Here is a 16622-nt window from a genome sequence, read left to right as displayed (position 1 = left end):
ATAGATATGTGACAGAGACTCAAATACAGATTTCTTATAATCAAGTTCAGACAAAGGACAGTAGAGTATTGGAAGAAGATTAGTCGGGACTGGTATTAGCTAGGTGAGTTTTTAAAAATGTTTAGACTGTATTAAGGAAGTATTAGATGTTATATAGGTGGGATGTGTATTCCATATTCTAGGTATGGAGTTAGAGAAGAGGGACATTCTTATATTATATATGCTCAATCAGGCTACACGATAATATCTTAGTCAGCATAAATGTTGTGTCAGAACATCAAATACTAAATATCAACATCAGAAATGTTAAGTGTGTGGGTATAATGAGAAGAATGCATTGTGTGATCACAGCAAGGTTTGAGAACTTAACCCTTTGCCCAGTGAAGTGTGATTTCAGAGTTAGAATATATAATTAGCAGGGGGTTCAGGCGGGACACAGAAGGCACCCCTGCTCAGAATTGAACTGGGGAACCTCTTGTTGTGAGGTGACAACACTATCTGCTGTGGCATTGTGCCATCTAAAACGGGAAAAAGGGGTTGTGGATGGATGTGGATGGATGGATGTAGGAGGCTTGCCACTGCACAAAAGCATCCGTTTTTGTTTTTTTTTTTGTTTTTTTTTTTGTTTTTTGTTTTTTATTTTGCAGTTTAACTTTCTTAGTGAAAGTGTTATATCACTTGACATTCTGAAGGTTGCTCTTAAGACATGAATCCAATCAATTGTCCCTCAGTGTGAATATTTACTGATGTGCGATGTTTGCAGATATTCTGCTTCTGTTTCTGCAGTACAAAGTTGTGGTAATAGAAAAAAACTACCCATTTGTGTAGTTCATATAGAGCCTCCTCTCTTTCTCTGCTCCTTCTCACAGGCAATCACCCATAACAGAACCTTCTTAAAGAATTTGATGGTCTTACTGCCCACTTCCCACTAAAATAAACTTTTCCATTTGTCCACTACTCTTTCTGTTAAAAAGATCTTTCAAATACTAATGCTGAATTTTCAATTAAGCTTATAGGCATGTCCCCTGCTTTCTCCGGTGTTTTCCTCTTGATGTCCATTGAGTGTCTCGTGCACCATATCATGTCCTCTTTCTTGACTACCCTCAAGAGAGAACAGATTTTACTTTTGTAACCTCTCCACTTCTGCTTTGACCTCGGCTTCTTTTATTAATCTGATAGCTTTTCTTTGTAGTTTTCTGACTAGTTTAAAATCCTTATTCAAGTATGGGTACCAGAAATGAGCCCAGTACTCCAGCTGTGACATAACCAAAGATATACAAAAATACAACATAAACACTCTTTCCAGAAGTAGTTTCTGTTAAGGACCTCACTGACTTTGGCTTCAGCTTTCTCATGACTCACTTGGTAGTTATTTTCTGCTGTTACTAACAAAACAAGATCTTTTATCTGAAAACTGCTGTTTAATATTACTCCCCTGTTACATGGCATCTGAAATGAGTATAGCAATCCTACTTGTTTTTAATTCCTCTTTTTATTGAAGACTGCATTCAAGACTTATGCATTTGATATTAGCATTTGGTATTTCTTATATACACATGTTTAAATGTATGCATATGCGTTGTATTTATTGTACTTTCTTTTTTGTCCAAGGCCCAATAAGTAAGTAAATAATTAATACATGCATTCACACAAAAATTAAGGTATTAACAGACAGTAAAGGTTGCTCTGCTTACACAAGAAGTAGCGCTTTAGTAATTCACCCTGATAACCATCATTCACTTCAAAGTCCAGGTAATCCTTCTAATACTGGAACAAATGTGCAGCTATAAAATGTATCACATCACTGTGGTGTTGCCATGATTTTCTATGTTCATAGGTTCATAGTATGTTACTATGATGGTGGCCCTAGAGCCTCTATAAGCCTAGCCATGTTAATCCTGGGTTGCCCCATTTGTCCTTGGTTAGATGGACGTACTTTACAGATCAGCATCAACTACCCTTGTCCACATGAGTGCCACCCCGCAGGGTGAATTTGTGTCACCCATCCATTTGTCCAGGTTGCACTTGAATAGGGTTATTGGGGAGCTCTGCTTCACATGAATTGGAAGTTTATTCCAGAGCAGCGGCAACTTTTGAGAGACAAATCTGTCTCTCCAGCATGTTATATTAATGTCACTGACAAGGTTGAGATCCCTGGAGTGAATGACTCTAGTGCCTTTTAATTTGCAGATATGCAGCATTTCCAGCAGGTTGGAGTCAGAGACTGCCCTGTAAACCAGGCACAGGTTGCTTCTCAGTAGCCTATATTATACAGAGCACAGTGACAGGGTTTTCAGTCTATCCAAGTAGGTAATGGTTTGGAGGCCCTGTATCTTCTTAGTGAGAAACCTCTGTGGTCTCTCCAGTGGCTGCAGGTGTCTGGTGAGATACATGCAGAAGGGTGCATTGTACTCTATTAATGGTCTGATTAGGGTTGAGGAAAGTGGTGTTATAACATCCTTAGACCTGGATGAAATACCTTTACTTATGAGGTAATCAATGTAGAAGGCTTTCCTTACCACCATAGAAACCTGGTGGTCAAAGTTCAGATTCCTTTCGACCTGTGTTCTCAGATTTTGCACAGCTGGGTTTGAACTTAAAGTGGTGCTGTCAATATTGTAAGTAGTGGGGAATTCTGCTTTGCCAAATGGGGTAATAGTGCACTTTCTGCATTTAATTTTAGACCTTGACTTTGGCACCAGTCATTTGTTTGTGTTAGCCCTTCCTGCAATATGTTAACATCATTGATGATTGCATCTACTTTACAGTCATCAGTGAACTTTCTAATCCAAAGGCCATCTGCTTTAGTCTGGACGTTCAAGAAATAGATTCCGAACAGTAAAGGGCCAAGTGCAGATCCATGCAGTACACCATTGGTAATGGGTTTACTGGTAGAGGTAGAATCACCAACTTTGACAGTATGTGTTCTGTTGGTGAGTCAATTAGCTACCCACCTAGTGCTATAAGGGTTAAGATCTAGCTGGGGAGTATTTCAAAGATACCCGAGTGGGGGATTGTGTCAAAGGCTTTGGCTAGGTCCAGATAGGCGGTATGCACTGTCTTACCTTTATCCAGGGCTTTTGTGACTTACTCAAAGAAGTCTACCAGGTTCAATGAGCACAATCTACCCTTAACAAAATCAAACTGGGTTGGGTCTAGAGTTTGAAGGTCACATATGTTCTTGTTGATAAGGCCCATAATGATCCTTTCCATGACCTTGCAGATGAAGCTGATTAGACTTTTAGGTCTATAGCTCCCAGAGTCAGTTGATGACCCCCCCCCCCCTTTATGCAAGGGGATTACTGTTGCTATTCTCTATTCTGCTAGTACAAAGCCAGCTCTCAGGCTATGGTTAAAGAGAATGAAAAGTGGATCAGCTAGGTCTTGTTTTAGATTGCTTGGTAAGCAATCTGGGATGTTATATGGTTCCACTGAGGCCATGTTTTTGGCCTTGGAGAGTGCAGATATATGTCGATCTCTAGAGATCCTAGATAGAGAACTGGTGCCGAGTATGCTTTGAGGTATGGTTGTTGGGGATTGGGGTGTGATGTTTGTGCCAAATCTTTCAGCTAGCAGATTGGCAATTTGCTCTGGTATAGTGTGAATGGTACCATCCTCTACCAATTAAGCACATAGCTGGACACTCCCTTTTAGATTTTGGATGTAGTTAAAGAATGCCTTAGGATTGTCTTTGGCTAGGGATGCTATTTTAGCTTTATAATTATCTTTAGAGGACTTTACAATTCTGATTTGCTTGTTCAATCTGTGGAGGGGATTCTTTCTCTGCAGAGGCAGTTGCCTATTGTTCTTGGAATCAGTTTCTTCCTTTTGTTATACAATCTGTTTATACTAGATGTCCACCAAGGTGGATTGTTTTTTCAGGTGGGCCTGGTTTTAATCCAGTCAGGTACAGCCAAGTCTATGCAGTTGCTAAGATGATTATACAGGTCATTTGTGTACATCTCCACATAGGAGTCATTACTGCCTGTGACTACAGTGGGTATAAAACTTTTTATGCCATCACTTAGTGGGCTGCAGTTTGCTTTGGACAAATTTCTTAGTTTTTTTGCTTGTTTTGGGGATGTGGAGTCAATAGTTATTTTGAACGAGATTACCAGGGAGGGCATCACACAAGGGCTAGTGCAGTGACCACTATGTCAAGGACATTAGAGGCCCTTGTGAGGGTGCAGACTATCTGTACAAGAGCATTTGCATTGACAAAGTCCAGGAACATCTGGGCAAGCATATTTGAGCTTGTGTATGTTACCCAGTTGATGGAGGGATAATTGAAATCTCCCATGACTAAGATGATGTCTGTATGGTGAGTGACTCCAGTAAGTCTGGGTAGGCATTGTGCCTTTTTGGTTCAAGGTGGGGGATCCATAGCTAGCAATGATGTGGTAGGGTGCTTTGCATACAGTTAACTGAGCATGGAGTGGTTCGAGAGACTCGTACTGTTTGACCAATCTCAAGGTGCACTTGGCTTTAATGAAGATAGATACACCTCCACCTTTGGTTCTTTCATGCTCATTCTGAGGTCTGAACATGTGAAAGGCATTGTAGCCTTGCAGAGCTGAGGTGCTCTTTGTGGCCTTGAACCATGTTTCAGTGACTGCACAGACATCAGCATCTTCCAATGTAAGGAGTGCTAACAGGGAGTGCTGTTTCATGTTTAGACCCCTAGAATTAAGCAGCACAACCTTGAGTTTGCCTCAAGTGGACCCTCATACATAAAGAATATTATAAGGACTAGTTACTTAGCCAGAGGTGTACTCACCTTCAGTGTTAGAATATCAGATAGTTGTTCTGTCCTTGTTCCATGCACATGGTCACCAAAACAACAGCAAGCAGTGCAAGTTAAAGGTCAGCACTGGCACTTGTTAATAGCATGATTTGGTTTTACCCTTCTGATATAACAGTCTCCAAATAAGCTGTCAAAAATAACATCTTATGTGCTTGTCCTACTTGTGGTTCAGATACAATTTAATGTTCCACTACAATTTCAAAACGAATTCAAGGTGTTTGTTTCAAATTCATGTGTTATGTAATAATCGGAAACATTCAAATATTGCATTGACTATTCAACTTTTGCTTTCTCCAGTAAAGTTTATCATATTTGTCTGATATGAATTTCTTACATAAATACTAATTCCACGACTTGACTATAATGCAAATCGCCCAGTCCTCCTCTACTAAAGCCCTTACCTCAGAAGACTCCCAACTACTACAATTTGCTGTTTCTTATCTCATCAAAAAAAAAAAAAAAAAAAAACAATGCTTGAGAGAGCTCAGTGAGCAACTTATATGAGTGTGTAAAGGAGGACATACCGTTATAATGAACTCAGGCAAGTACAATTGTTCAATAAAAACTCATTAGAAAAGGACTACTACATTCTTGCACCTCTTGATAACTATATCTAGTTATACTACAGGTAGTATCATTCGTAGACTTTGCTGCATACATCAGTATCCACATTCCTTAACCACCCACTGAGCTGAAATAGCATGCCAGAAACTGCTTGGCAACTCCGCACACACACACACACACACACACACACACACACACACACACACACACACACACACACACACACTGTTCTGGTGCCACTTTCAGTACCTGTTCTGTTGGCAAAGCGAAGTAAAAGCCCTCCCCATCAGAAGACTTGATATAATAAATTAGTAAATTATCATGCATCTCAGAACACACAAAATTATTATTTTGTGTAAATGTACTTTTGTAATATAGTATTATTTGCTACAGTCAGTCTTCTGAGATTATAAAACATTAATTTGCATATGGAGATGGACCACATTAGGAAGCATATTTTATCAAACAAAGGAAACTGCTCAGCAGTCCCATGAAAAGGGAAGAGTAAAACTTACACCGACAACAGCAATGACTATGGCCACAACACTCATATGTTACGAACTATTTAAATATTCTTACTCTTAGTCATCTGCAGTTTAATGAAAAGTTAATGAAATGTTAAACTTAGTCAAGGTGTCAGTTACAGATTCTAAAGGTAATTTCACTTTATAATGTAGGAAGCCCCCTTTTGCAATGCTCGCATTCAAATGTACAATTGCACCTCATGTTGGCTGTGCTCAAGATCTGACAACAAAGACAACCATACTGCTAAACCCTATCAACTTGTACTAGTCAGAGCAAGGCCCAAAGCTACCTACTAGAGAAAATCTATAATCTCTAGGCTTCTGTAGCAGTTAATATAGTATTAGATACTACAAAGAACTATGCTATGTGGGGAGAGCATAACAGGCTCAGCAGTGTCTCTCCCCCTCTACCTCCACCACAGATTTTATATAAAGATAGATAAATAGACCGATGGACATAAATAAACCGATAGACAGATAGACATAAATAGACAGATAGATAGATATATAGATAGATAGATGTGTGTGTGTGTGTGTGTGTGTGTGTGTGTGTGTGTGTGTGTGTGTGTGTGTGTGTGTGTGTGTGTGTGTGTGTGTGTGTGTAATGCACACACACTATTGTACCTTTTTGTAATGGGTGTAATTGGTTCTGTTACCAACAGGGTATATGTAGTAGCATCAGCACTGCATTGGGCTTTTATTATTCGTTGACTACTGTTAAAGTTGTAAGGCAGCTTCTGTTGTTAGCATTAGCTTGCCATGTTGTTGACTGCAAATCATCCTGAAGCACATACTTACAATGCCAGCCATCTAATGGCACAGCACAGCACAGTGCAATTTCCTCTAGGTTCATAGAATCACAAGTTCTAAACAGACAGGCAGACTCGTTGATCATACAGAGTCTAGCATAAGACCCTGTGAAGTTACTGACTGCATTTACCATCCTACTCAAGTGAGGTCCAGATTATGTCCCCAGGAGTAAACTTGTAAGTAACTATCCTAACATGAAAGCAGAACTTGAATGAGGTCAAAGTGTTTCATTACATAACATGCTGTGGGAGTTCTTTCCATAGGAAGGGGATTCTTTGGGTGAGATACTTTTCTCTAGAAGTCTTTGTTGTGTTACAATGAAAGTTGAGGTCTCTGGAGTGAGTGTTTTTAGTACTGCCACTTTTTTTTTTCTGAGGGAAAGAAGATCTAGTAGGAGAGGATCTTTCATAGCCAAGAAGGCAATCAGAGCTCACTATGTAGGAGGGGGTACCAAACAGAGAAATTTGAGAGTATTTTTAGTTTCTCTGGTAGCTAAATGAACATAGTCTTTTGACTTTTTTATTTAGAAAGCATTGAAATCTTTCTATTTGAGTAATTTGCTTAGAGTGATATCCATTCTAAACAGTGTAATACATTATATGATTGTCATGATAAGAGAAGAATGCAACACCCTTGCAACTGAAGGATATACTTTAGTACTAATTTAGGCAAGATGGAAGGGTTTCCTAAGCATAATTAACACACCATGATGAAAGGATAGTTCAGTGTCAACAAATTATGCTTAGACCAGTAATGACTGAGTTGCTCTTAAGCGAGGTCCTTTAAATGTGATCAGCAAGGAACATTTGTTTCCTAAAGGTATCTGTACTACATGTTTTGACACTACGTTTACAGCAGTGATCAGTTCACCAAGTGTTAGTTCTCTTAATTCCCTAAAAATCCAAAGATCAAGTCCCTGATCCAGTAAAAGCAGTAAACATTTGTGTGCCTTCATGTGCCTTTGTTCCAGCCTAGTTCCAGTTTTCCTTCTCTCTGTCAATTCCCTCTTGGAGGATATGTGTGTCCATGGAAGGATGAATAATTGGTAAACTTAGCCATAGACATTTGACTTCTGCTTTCACATCAGAGAAGCAGGTGCCAAAGATGATGGTACCCAGGACAGAGGCCTCACTAGTGATATCACTCATAGATAAGAAAATACCACCAACTCCTACTCTATACATCCAGTCAGAGACTCAGTTTGCAAACTACTGGTGACATAGACATTTATGTTTAGACTGTCAATAATGTCAGCATGTGGAATTATATCAAGGGCTTTAGAAAGGTCCAGATAAATAATATGAAGAGAACAGCCTTTGTTGATGGCATCTGTCATATTTTCAAAGAAAATAACTACATTAAGAAGACAAGACATAACTTTTGTGAAGTCAGATTGATTTATGGTCAAGGGTTTGTGGGTCTCCAATTTAATTGTTTATTTAACTAACAAAGATACTTTCAATGATTTTATAGAAGATACTGGTGAGGCTAAAGATAGCTTCTAAGGTCTGTGGTGAAGTTACCTTTGTGGGCTAACATCATAATGTCCAGTCTGCAGAGGTCAGAAACATGCACTAACATACAGAGGTCAGAAACATGCACTAACATACAGGTAACTTCTGTAGTTTGGCTAACTTTTGCAGCTTGCTACAGCTGATTCTTAGTGGCCATAGAGTGCAAATTCCTTGTAACCACTATAATTGGGGTAAAAACACTAAAAATTACATCAGTTAGCCCATAAAGTAAGTGTTCCTTTCCAACAAGTTGCATAAAGAGCACAGTAAAAGCTTTAGATTACTTAAATTCCATTTACTACTCACCTTTTGGCTCTAAAATCCTTGTGGTCTGGTTTAAGCCCCGCTCACCCTCAGGCTCGCTCCGCTCCCCACTCTACCCACAATTCCCACCCACCCCCGGTGCTGCTACATTTATAGCAATCTTAACCACTCCCACTTCTCTAAGAACCAATCAGCCTTATCTCTCCCAGTAACACTCCTGCCCCCTCCTGCCACTACTTTCTGTATCATCCTCATACATACTGGTCATAATCCATTTAATTATATAGTCACTAAAGCCCATAATGTCACCACCCAACATAATGGTAATATTCACATTGTTCTCCTTCATGCCTATCCCTTATCTCCTCACATTTTATGAAAAAAAGTATTGCCTATGATTCCAGTATCCAAAATATCAAACATCCACCCTAATATTTTCCAATTTAAAAGTCCACCTGATAAACAGCCCAGCAGTAAACAACACTTCCTGCATAAACTATCAACCTACTTTTGTTAGATATATCAGCTCTAAAACCAGACACTATCATAAACTAATAAATACATTTTTGAAGCTTATACTACACTTACACTATAACCTTATAATGGATGGTGACATCTATCCTAACCCAGGCCCATCCACTCTTAAAAAAACTAGCTCCCACACAAGTTGCCTCACCAAAACAACATCTATTAATTGGCACCTCAACTCACTACTGGTCTGTAACCTCAATATCAGAAGCCTAAATAACAAAGTGCATGAACTACAAGCACTCCTAGCCATCCACTCCCCTGACGTACTCTGTCTAATGGGAACTTGGCTAAAACCATCAACTTCTGATATTGAATTCTGCCACCTGGATATAATATTCTTAGGTTAGATAGGACTACTAGGAAAGGAGGTGGGGTAGCCATACTTTATAAATCTACTTTTAATGTTACTATGGACTCCATGCAACCTCCCCATGCAAACAATACAGAAATTCTGTCCAGCAAAATTCAAATAAATAATAACAAATGTATAAGGATTGTCTGTGTGCACATTTCTCCAGGGAATAATGTAACCACCCTAGAATGTATCCTCAATTCATTATCTAGTACCTACCCTCAGGAAACCATTGTACTTGGAGATTGCAACATTAACTGGAACACCTGTTCCTCAGAATCTCCCTCTACCCACATTAACCTATATGAGTTTACACAAACCATTTCCACTCCCACCAGGATAGGTAAACCTAGTCATAAGGAAAGTATACTAGACTGGATACTTATTAATTCCTATCCCCAATTGTACACTTCAGGTACCCTTCCTGACGATCTAAGTGACCACTTTCTTACCTATACAATGAAGTATAATGCCATAATTCCCCATCAGTCCATTCTCAGAACAATAAGAACCAAGAAGAACTTTCACCTTGCCAAATTCCATGATGAACTTAAAGCATGTAACTGGTCAGTCCTAAAACAATTACCCCTATATGAAGCTGTAGCCTACTTTAATAATAAATTCCTTGAGATCCTGGATTTCCACGCTCCCATGCGCTCCACAACAATAAAATCAAAAGTTGCACCGTGGCTTACCAAAGATACCAAATCTAAAATTGCCCTCAGAAACAAAGCCTGGGCCCTATGGTGCACTACAAACCCCCCCCAGACCAAATTAGATATTGGCAGCTAAGAAATGAAAACAAAAAAATCTGTCTTACTTGATAAAAAAACTACTACTACCATTTACAACAGAAAAATCAAAGCAACCCCCAATAATTCTGTGCAAGTACAAATAAATTAATGTACTCAAGCCAAACCTCCACCCCATCCCCTGCAGCCACCACTGATAAATCACCCGAGGATGTCACAAACATCTTCAACCGCTTTTTCACCAAGACTATCCAAACCCTAGCTAGTCAACTACCTCCTAGCTGCCCCAGCAGAAATCACCCCATTCCTGATACCCAACTCTCTTTTAGATTCCAATCAGATGCTACTTCATTTATTCAAGCTCTGCTCAAACAATTAAAGCCTACTACCTTGTCAGCCAATCATCTCCCTGCTGAGTACCTGCAAAAAGCTGCTGATGCTATAGCATACCCCTTTTCCATTCTTGTCAACCGCTCCATAGCAGAAGTCCCTATCCCCTCCATCTGGAAAATATCCTATGTGACACCACTCCATAAAGGTGGTAGTTCCACTGAACTATCTAACTTTCGACCAATAGCTATATTGTCGCCACTTGCCAAAATTATGGAAAATGCATCCATACACAGTTGATGCACCATCTTATCCAAAACAATTTACTGGCAAACTCTCAGCACAGTTTCAGACCTCATCATAGCACCACCACAGCCCTCCTTGCCTTCTCTAATACCATTAGCCTTAACCGTAACAATAACAAATTATCCTCAGCCCTCTTCTTGTCATACTCCTTTTCCATTCTTGTCAACTGCACCATAGCAGAAGCCTCTATCCCCTCCATCTGGAAAATATCCTATGTGATACCACTCCATAAAGGTGGTAGTTCCACTGAACTATCTAACTTTCGACCATTATCTATATTGTCACCACTTGCCAGAATTATGGAAAATGCATCCATACACAGTTGATGCACCATCTTATCCAAAACAATTTACTGACAAACTCTCAGCACAGTTTCAGGCCTCATCATAGCACCACCACAGACCTTCTTGCCTTCTCTAATACCATTAACCATAACCATAACAATAACAAATTATCCTCAGCCCTCTTCTTGGACCTCTCCAAGGCATTTGATATGGTCAATCCACCAGCTACTAATCCAGATGGTTCCAATCTTATTTGAATGGCAGACAGCAGACCGTCCTATGGCAGACTAAACTATCTACCCTCCTACCTAATACTCTGGGAGTCCCCCAGGGATCAATACTGGGACCTGTTCTGTTCTCTAGTTTTATTAATGATCTCTAAACTGTCATCCCAGATGCAACTTCCATTTAATATGTGGATGACTCCACTCTGATATGTTCAGCTTTCTCTCAGTCAGATCTGTGTACAAAATCACTGTCGACTTTTAACATAGTTGAAACATAGCTGTTTGATCGTTTGATCTTAAACCCTAATAAAACAAAGTTGCTACTTTTCTCCCCCACTAACAGGTCTAACCCCCTATCCTTTTCTATATACTCTAATAATGATACCACAATCTCTTCAGACTCCTATACACAACTATTAGAAGTCATTATCGACAATAACCTCAAGTTCGATGTACACATCAACAAAAGTATTAAAACCATTAATAAAAAACTTGTCACTTTACAAGATCAAGCCTTTCCTTACCCCACCTGCTCATACTGCCATTGCCCACTCGCACTTACTCTTGACCTTACTCTATGCTTCCCTTCTACTGAATAACCTAGGTAAAACAGAACTCAATAAACTATCGACCTGCTATAATCACAGTACCAGATTTCCCACTGGTATGCCCTACAAGACACACCACTGTACTAACCTAAGATCTCTTGGGTGGTTAAAATGATCTTGCCTAATCCAGCTCAACCAGATAGTTGCATTTAAAGTACTAAACCAACCTGAAAATACACAACACTCAAACCCATAATCTATCCCTACAGCAACCTCAGTACACTACGATCATCAAACAAACTGCTTGTCCAAACTATCAAAGCTAATAATTCAGCCAGTGACTCTCTGTTTGCTAACTATGTTGAGAAATTTTGGAACTCCCTTCCTGCAGATATTACTCTAGAACCCTCCATAAGTCAATTCAAAAATAGTCTAAAACAATACTATAAGTCACGCTGGTCTTGCCCCTGTTCTAAACCTGACTAACACATTCACTATTATTCCAAAGTAATTTACTCCAGTATTTCTCAACTATCTTGAGACTTCTAGTTCCTTAGCTTACGTAAATCTGCTAATTACTAAATGCATCACTTGTTTTTCTGAAATAATCCGTAAATAATGTTTCTAAGTACTTTATATTTTTGTTTTATGTATTATGCAATGTATTTTTGTTTGGACCTTGGACCTTTTCTCCCCGGGCCTCCACTGAAAATGGACATGTATCCAGTCAGACTATCCCAGTCAACAAATGTAAAATAAATAAATACACTGTGGAGAAACTTTGGTTGAAAAGGTTTAGGAGTTTAACAGTGCTGTGCTACATGCTAACTAGGTGACACCCTGGTATATAGTCTGTGTCCATGGAGCTATTGTTTTTGGTTTGGGATAGAGATTCTAGGACATGGTCCATAGTGATTTTAGAGGAAGAGAAGATTAGTGATTCATGGGAGGGGAACATGGATTAATTCAGGGGGAAACTTTAACTGCATTTATCAGCTACTACTTTGGGATCAAAATAGGCAGTACCATTTGACTGGAGCTTGCTACTGTGTTGGGTGTTACCTCTAATATTCAATATAGATAAAAAAAGACCAAATGATTATCATTGCAGCAAGTGGATACTTTCAGTTCATAATAGTGTGCTTGAGTTCTTTGCTGGCCAGCCTAAGTGCTTTCTCATGTGGGATGTGGATAATCATTTTTAGGATGCAAGTAGTTTTTCCCACCTGTTTATTCATGAGTTCAGCATAGGGGGTTAATTTTGAATTTCATATTATGTTGATAGGAGTTGGAGTTTTCCATGGATTAGATTAGACAGGCAAAGAGGTAAGAGGTATGTGTAGTGGCCTTATTAATCTGGTCAGTGGAGAGATGTATTTTAAATTTCTTCAGGCCTGCGGGTAGGAATATTAAGATGGCTATTGAGTAATCTCTGAATCAGGTATAGTGATTGGTCAGAATAAGGATACTTCTAATAGAGTAGATGACTGTTTGGTTGTCAGATTCTATAGAGGAGGAAATTAAATAATTTGTAACAATCATAGGATCATAGGAAGTTACTAGGCTAATGGCCCTAGGGCCCTTACAAGCCTGGCCAAGTACAACCCCTATTCCCAAAAATATCAAGGTATTAAGTGGAACTAAGTCAGCAGCTACTGCCCCTATCCAAGAGGGACACAGGTAAACTCCCAGGGTTAATTTGTAGTTTCCCATCCAATTATCTAAATTACACTTAAATAGGGTCAGCAAGGGGCTCTGCTTCACCTGAACTGGAAGTTTGTTCCAGAGGAGAGGTAACCTTTGCGAGACATATCTGTCTCTCCAGCAAGTCCTGTTGATGTCACGTACTAGGCTGAGTTCCCTAGAGCGAGTGCATCTTATACCATTTGATTTACGAATGTGCAGCATTTCCATTAGAGCAGGATCTGAGATTGCTTTCTATACAAGACACAGGTCAACTCTGAGTAGTCTGTAAGACACAGAGTATATTGACAGTTATTTCAATCTGTCAAAATGTAACACATGCTGAAGATGCTGAATTTTCTTTGTAAGAAACCTTTGAGTTCTTACCAGTTGCTGCAGGTGCCTGGTAAGGTACATACCAAATGTAACATTGTACGCTATTATTGGCCTGATGAGTGAGGATTACAGGGGGTTAAAACCTCCTTTGTTCTGGATCCAATGCCCTTATTTATGAGGTGGACAATGTAGAAAGCCTTTCTTACCACTGTGGAGACATGGTGGTCAAAGAAAAAGTTGCTGTCAACCTGTGTGCCCAAATCTCTCACCACAGGTTGCGTGCTTACCATGTTATTAATGTGGTACTCTGCAGGGTTGTCACCCTTGCCAAAGGGGGTGATAATGCATTGTTTTTGCATTGAGTTTTAGCCCATTACTTTAGCATAAGTCGTCTGTCTGCTTAAGTTCCTCTTGTAGGATGTTGACATCATTTGGGGACTTGATGACTGCATCCAGTTTGCAATCATCAGTAAACTATGTCAGCCATAAACCTTTTATTTTAACCTCAACATCCAAGAAGTAGATTCCAAACAACTGGGACCCCAGCACAGATCCCTGTGGAACAACACAGGTTACGGGTCTGCTGGTGGAGGTAGAGTTACCTATTTTGACTGTGTGCATTCTATTGGTGAGCCTGTTTACAACCCACCTGAGAATATACAGGTTGGTCTCCAGCTGGCTGAGTCTATCAATGATGCCTGAGTGAGGAATAGTGTCAAAGGCCTTGGACAGATACAGGTTGGGCGTATGCATGGATTTTCCTTCATCAAGGGCTTTGGTGATTGTCGCAAAGAACATCAAGTTCAAGAAGTAGATTCTCCCTTTAACAAAGCCAAACCTGGTCAGGTTGAGTGTATGGAGGTCTCCTATATCTTTGTTAATAAGGTCCAACATTATTATATCCATAGCCTTGTAGATTAGACTGGTCAGGCTTATGGGTCTATAGTTCCCAGGGTCTGTGGAGGCACCTTTTTATGTAACGGGATGAAGGTTGCTGTGTTCCATTCAGCAGGTACAAAACCAGTGTTTAGACTGTGGTTAAAAAGAGTACCCAGAGGTGCAGCTAATTCCTGTTTTAATCTATGTAGAACCCAGCCTGGGATATTATTAGGTCCCACAAAGGCTGTGTTTTTGGCTCTGGAGAGAATGTTTACGACCTGCTCCTTGGAGATACTAGGTGTAGGGCAGATGGTACAAAATCTTTGAAGGATATGTGTTGGGGCAGACTGAACCTGTCAGCTACCAAGTTGGCTATTTCTGCAGGTTCAGTACATGTGGTGTTATTAACAACCAGTTCTGCGCAGATCTGCATTTTTTCTTTAAGGTTTCTGACATAGCTAAAGAAGGCCTTATGGTTATCCTTAGTGAAGGAGGCTAATTTGGATTCATAGTTAGCTTTAGAATGCCTTATGAGGTGTCTTATGTGCTTGTTTAAGCCGAAGAGGGAATGCTTCCAGTTCAGAGACCATTCCTTCCTGTTCTTGGACACCAATTTCTTTCTCTTATTGTACAACCTGTTAATGGCGGATGTCCACCGAGCCGACTTGTTCTTTCTTGAGGATCTTATTTTAATCCTATCAGGTACGGCTGAGTCAATACATTTGTATAGATGCTTATACAAGGCATTGGTGTGAATCCTGGTATAGGTATCCATGCCATCAGTGAGGCCAAGGGCTATGAAGCTACTAATACCATCACGTAACAGGTTGTAATTGGCTTTGGAGAAGTTTTTTAGTCTAGTTGCTGCTAATGGGTGGGTCAGATGTTATTGTTACTTCTAATGAGACTGATTTATGATCAGATCAGACCTCACTAGGGAGGTCCGCACACATGGGATGATGCATCGATCACCCATGTTAGTGAGCACCAGATCCAGAATGTTTGGGCCTGTTGTGGGGGTGTCAACCAACTGGTCCAGGGCATTGGAGTTGACGAAGTCCAAGAACCTTTGGGCAAGTGTATTAGTACACATCTAATTTACCCAATATATGGATGGGTAGTTAAAGTCACATAAAACAATGGTGTTTGGTTGTATCTTGAGTGATTTAAGTAGATCCAAGTATGGAGTGTGGGTATCCTAGTTCATGGAGGGGGTCCTATAATGGGCAATAACTTGGAGAGGTGACTTACCTATAGTGAACTGGACCTGGATTAGTTCAAGGGAATTGTTTTATTTAACCAATATAGAGGTGTATTTGTCTTTGACATATTCCACCTCCTTTAGTTCTCGCACTTTCAGTTTGTGGTCTGAATGTGTGGAAGGTGTTATAACCTAGTATGACTGAGGTGCTTTTCGCAGCCTTAAACTAAGTCTCTGGGACTGCACAGATATCAGCATCTTCTAAAGTGAGGGCTGCTTCCAGTGAGTGCAGTTTTAGGTTTAGACTCCTAGCATTTAGCAGCATAATCTTCAGGCTGCTTTTTGAAGATATATTTACGTCAATATGTTGTAAATTAAACTTCATCACGTTTTGCATATCATAAATAAAATGCTTTTTCTCTAAGGGGTCTGAATCATGTTAATAACAGTACATATTATAGCAGAATGCCAATTAATCTTTTGGGTATGCTACACTGAAAGTAAGCAAAATGCAGACAACCACTGTGGTACTAGAAGGAAGACACATGGCAAAGTACTGATTTACTTTTGTTTGTTAACAGTGATAGCGGCTGAAAAATGGATCATTTCTAGTTACAGACAAGGGAAAGAGGTATAAGCAACATCAACAGTTATATAGTTGGTAACATGAACCAGTAAATAAACAGATTGAGGAAAACATGCAACAAAAACAT

General features: G+C 39.7%; 1 protein-coding gene across 1 annotated transcript in view; it reads left to right on the top strand.

The window, feature by feature from the left end:
- The window catches only part of LOC122813623 (vitellogenin-like), a 487128-nt gene that overhangs the window by 101250 nt on the left and 369256 nt on the right, over window positions 1-16622 (top strand). The window lies entirely within an intron of this gene.

This window comes from Protopterus annectens, chromosome 10.part0, assembly GCF_019279795.1.
Source record: "Protopterus annectens isolate FY-2018-M chromosome 10.part0, PAN1.0, whole genome shotgun sequence".
Taxonomy (NCBI): domain Eukaryota; kingdom Metazoa; phylum Chordata; order Ceratodontiformes; family Protopteridae; genus Protopterus; species Protopterus annectens.
The sequence above is the reverse complement of the archived record's forward strand: the minus strand, read 5'-3'. Positions and strand labels throughout refer to the sequence as shown.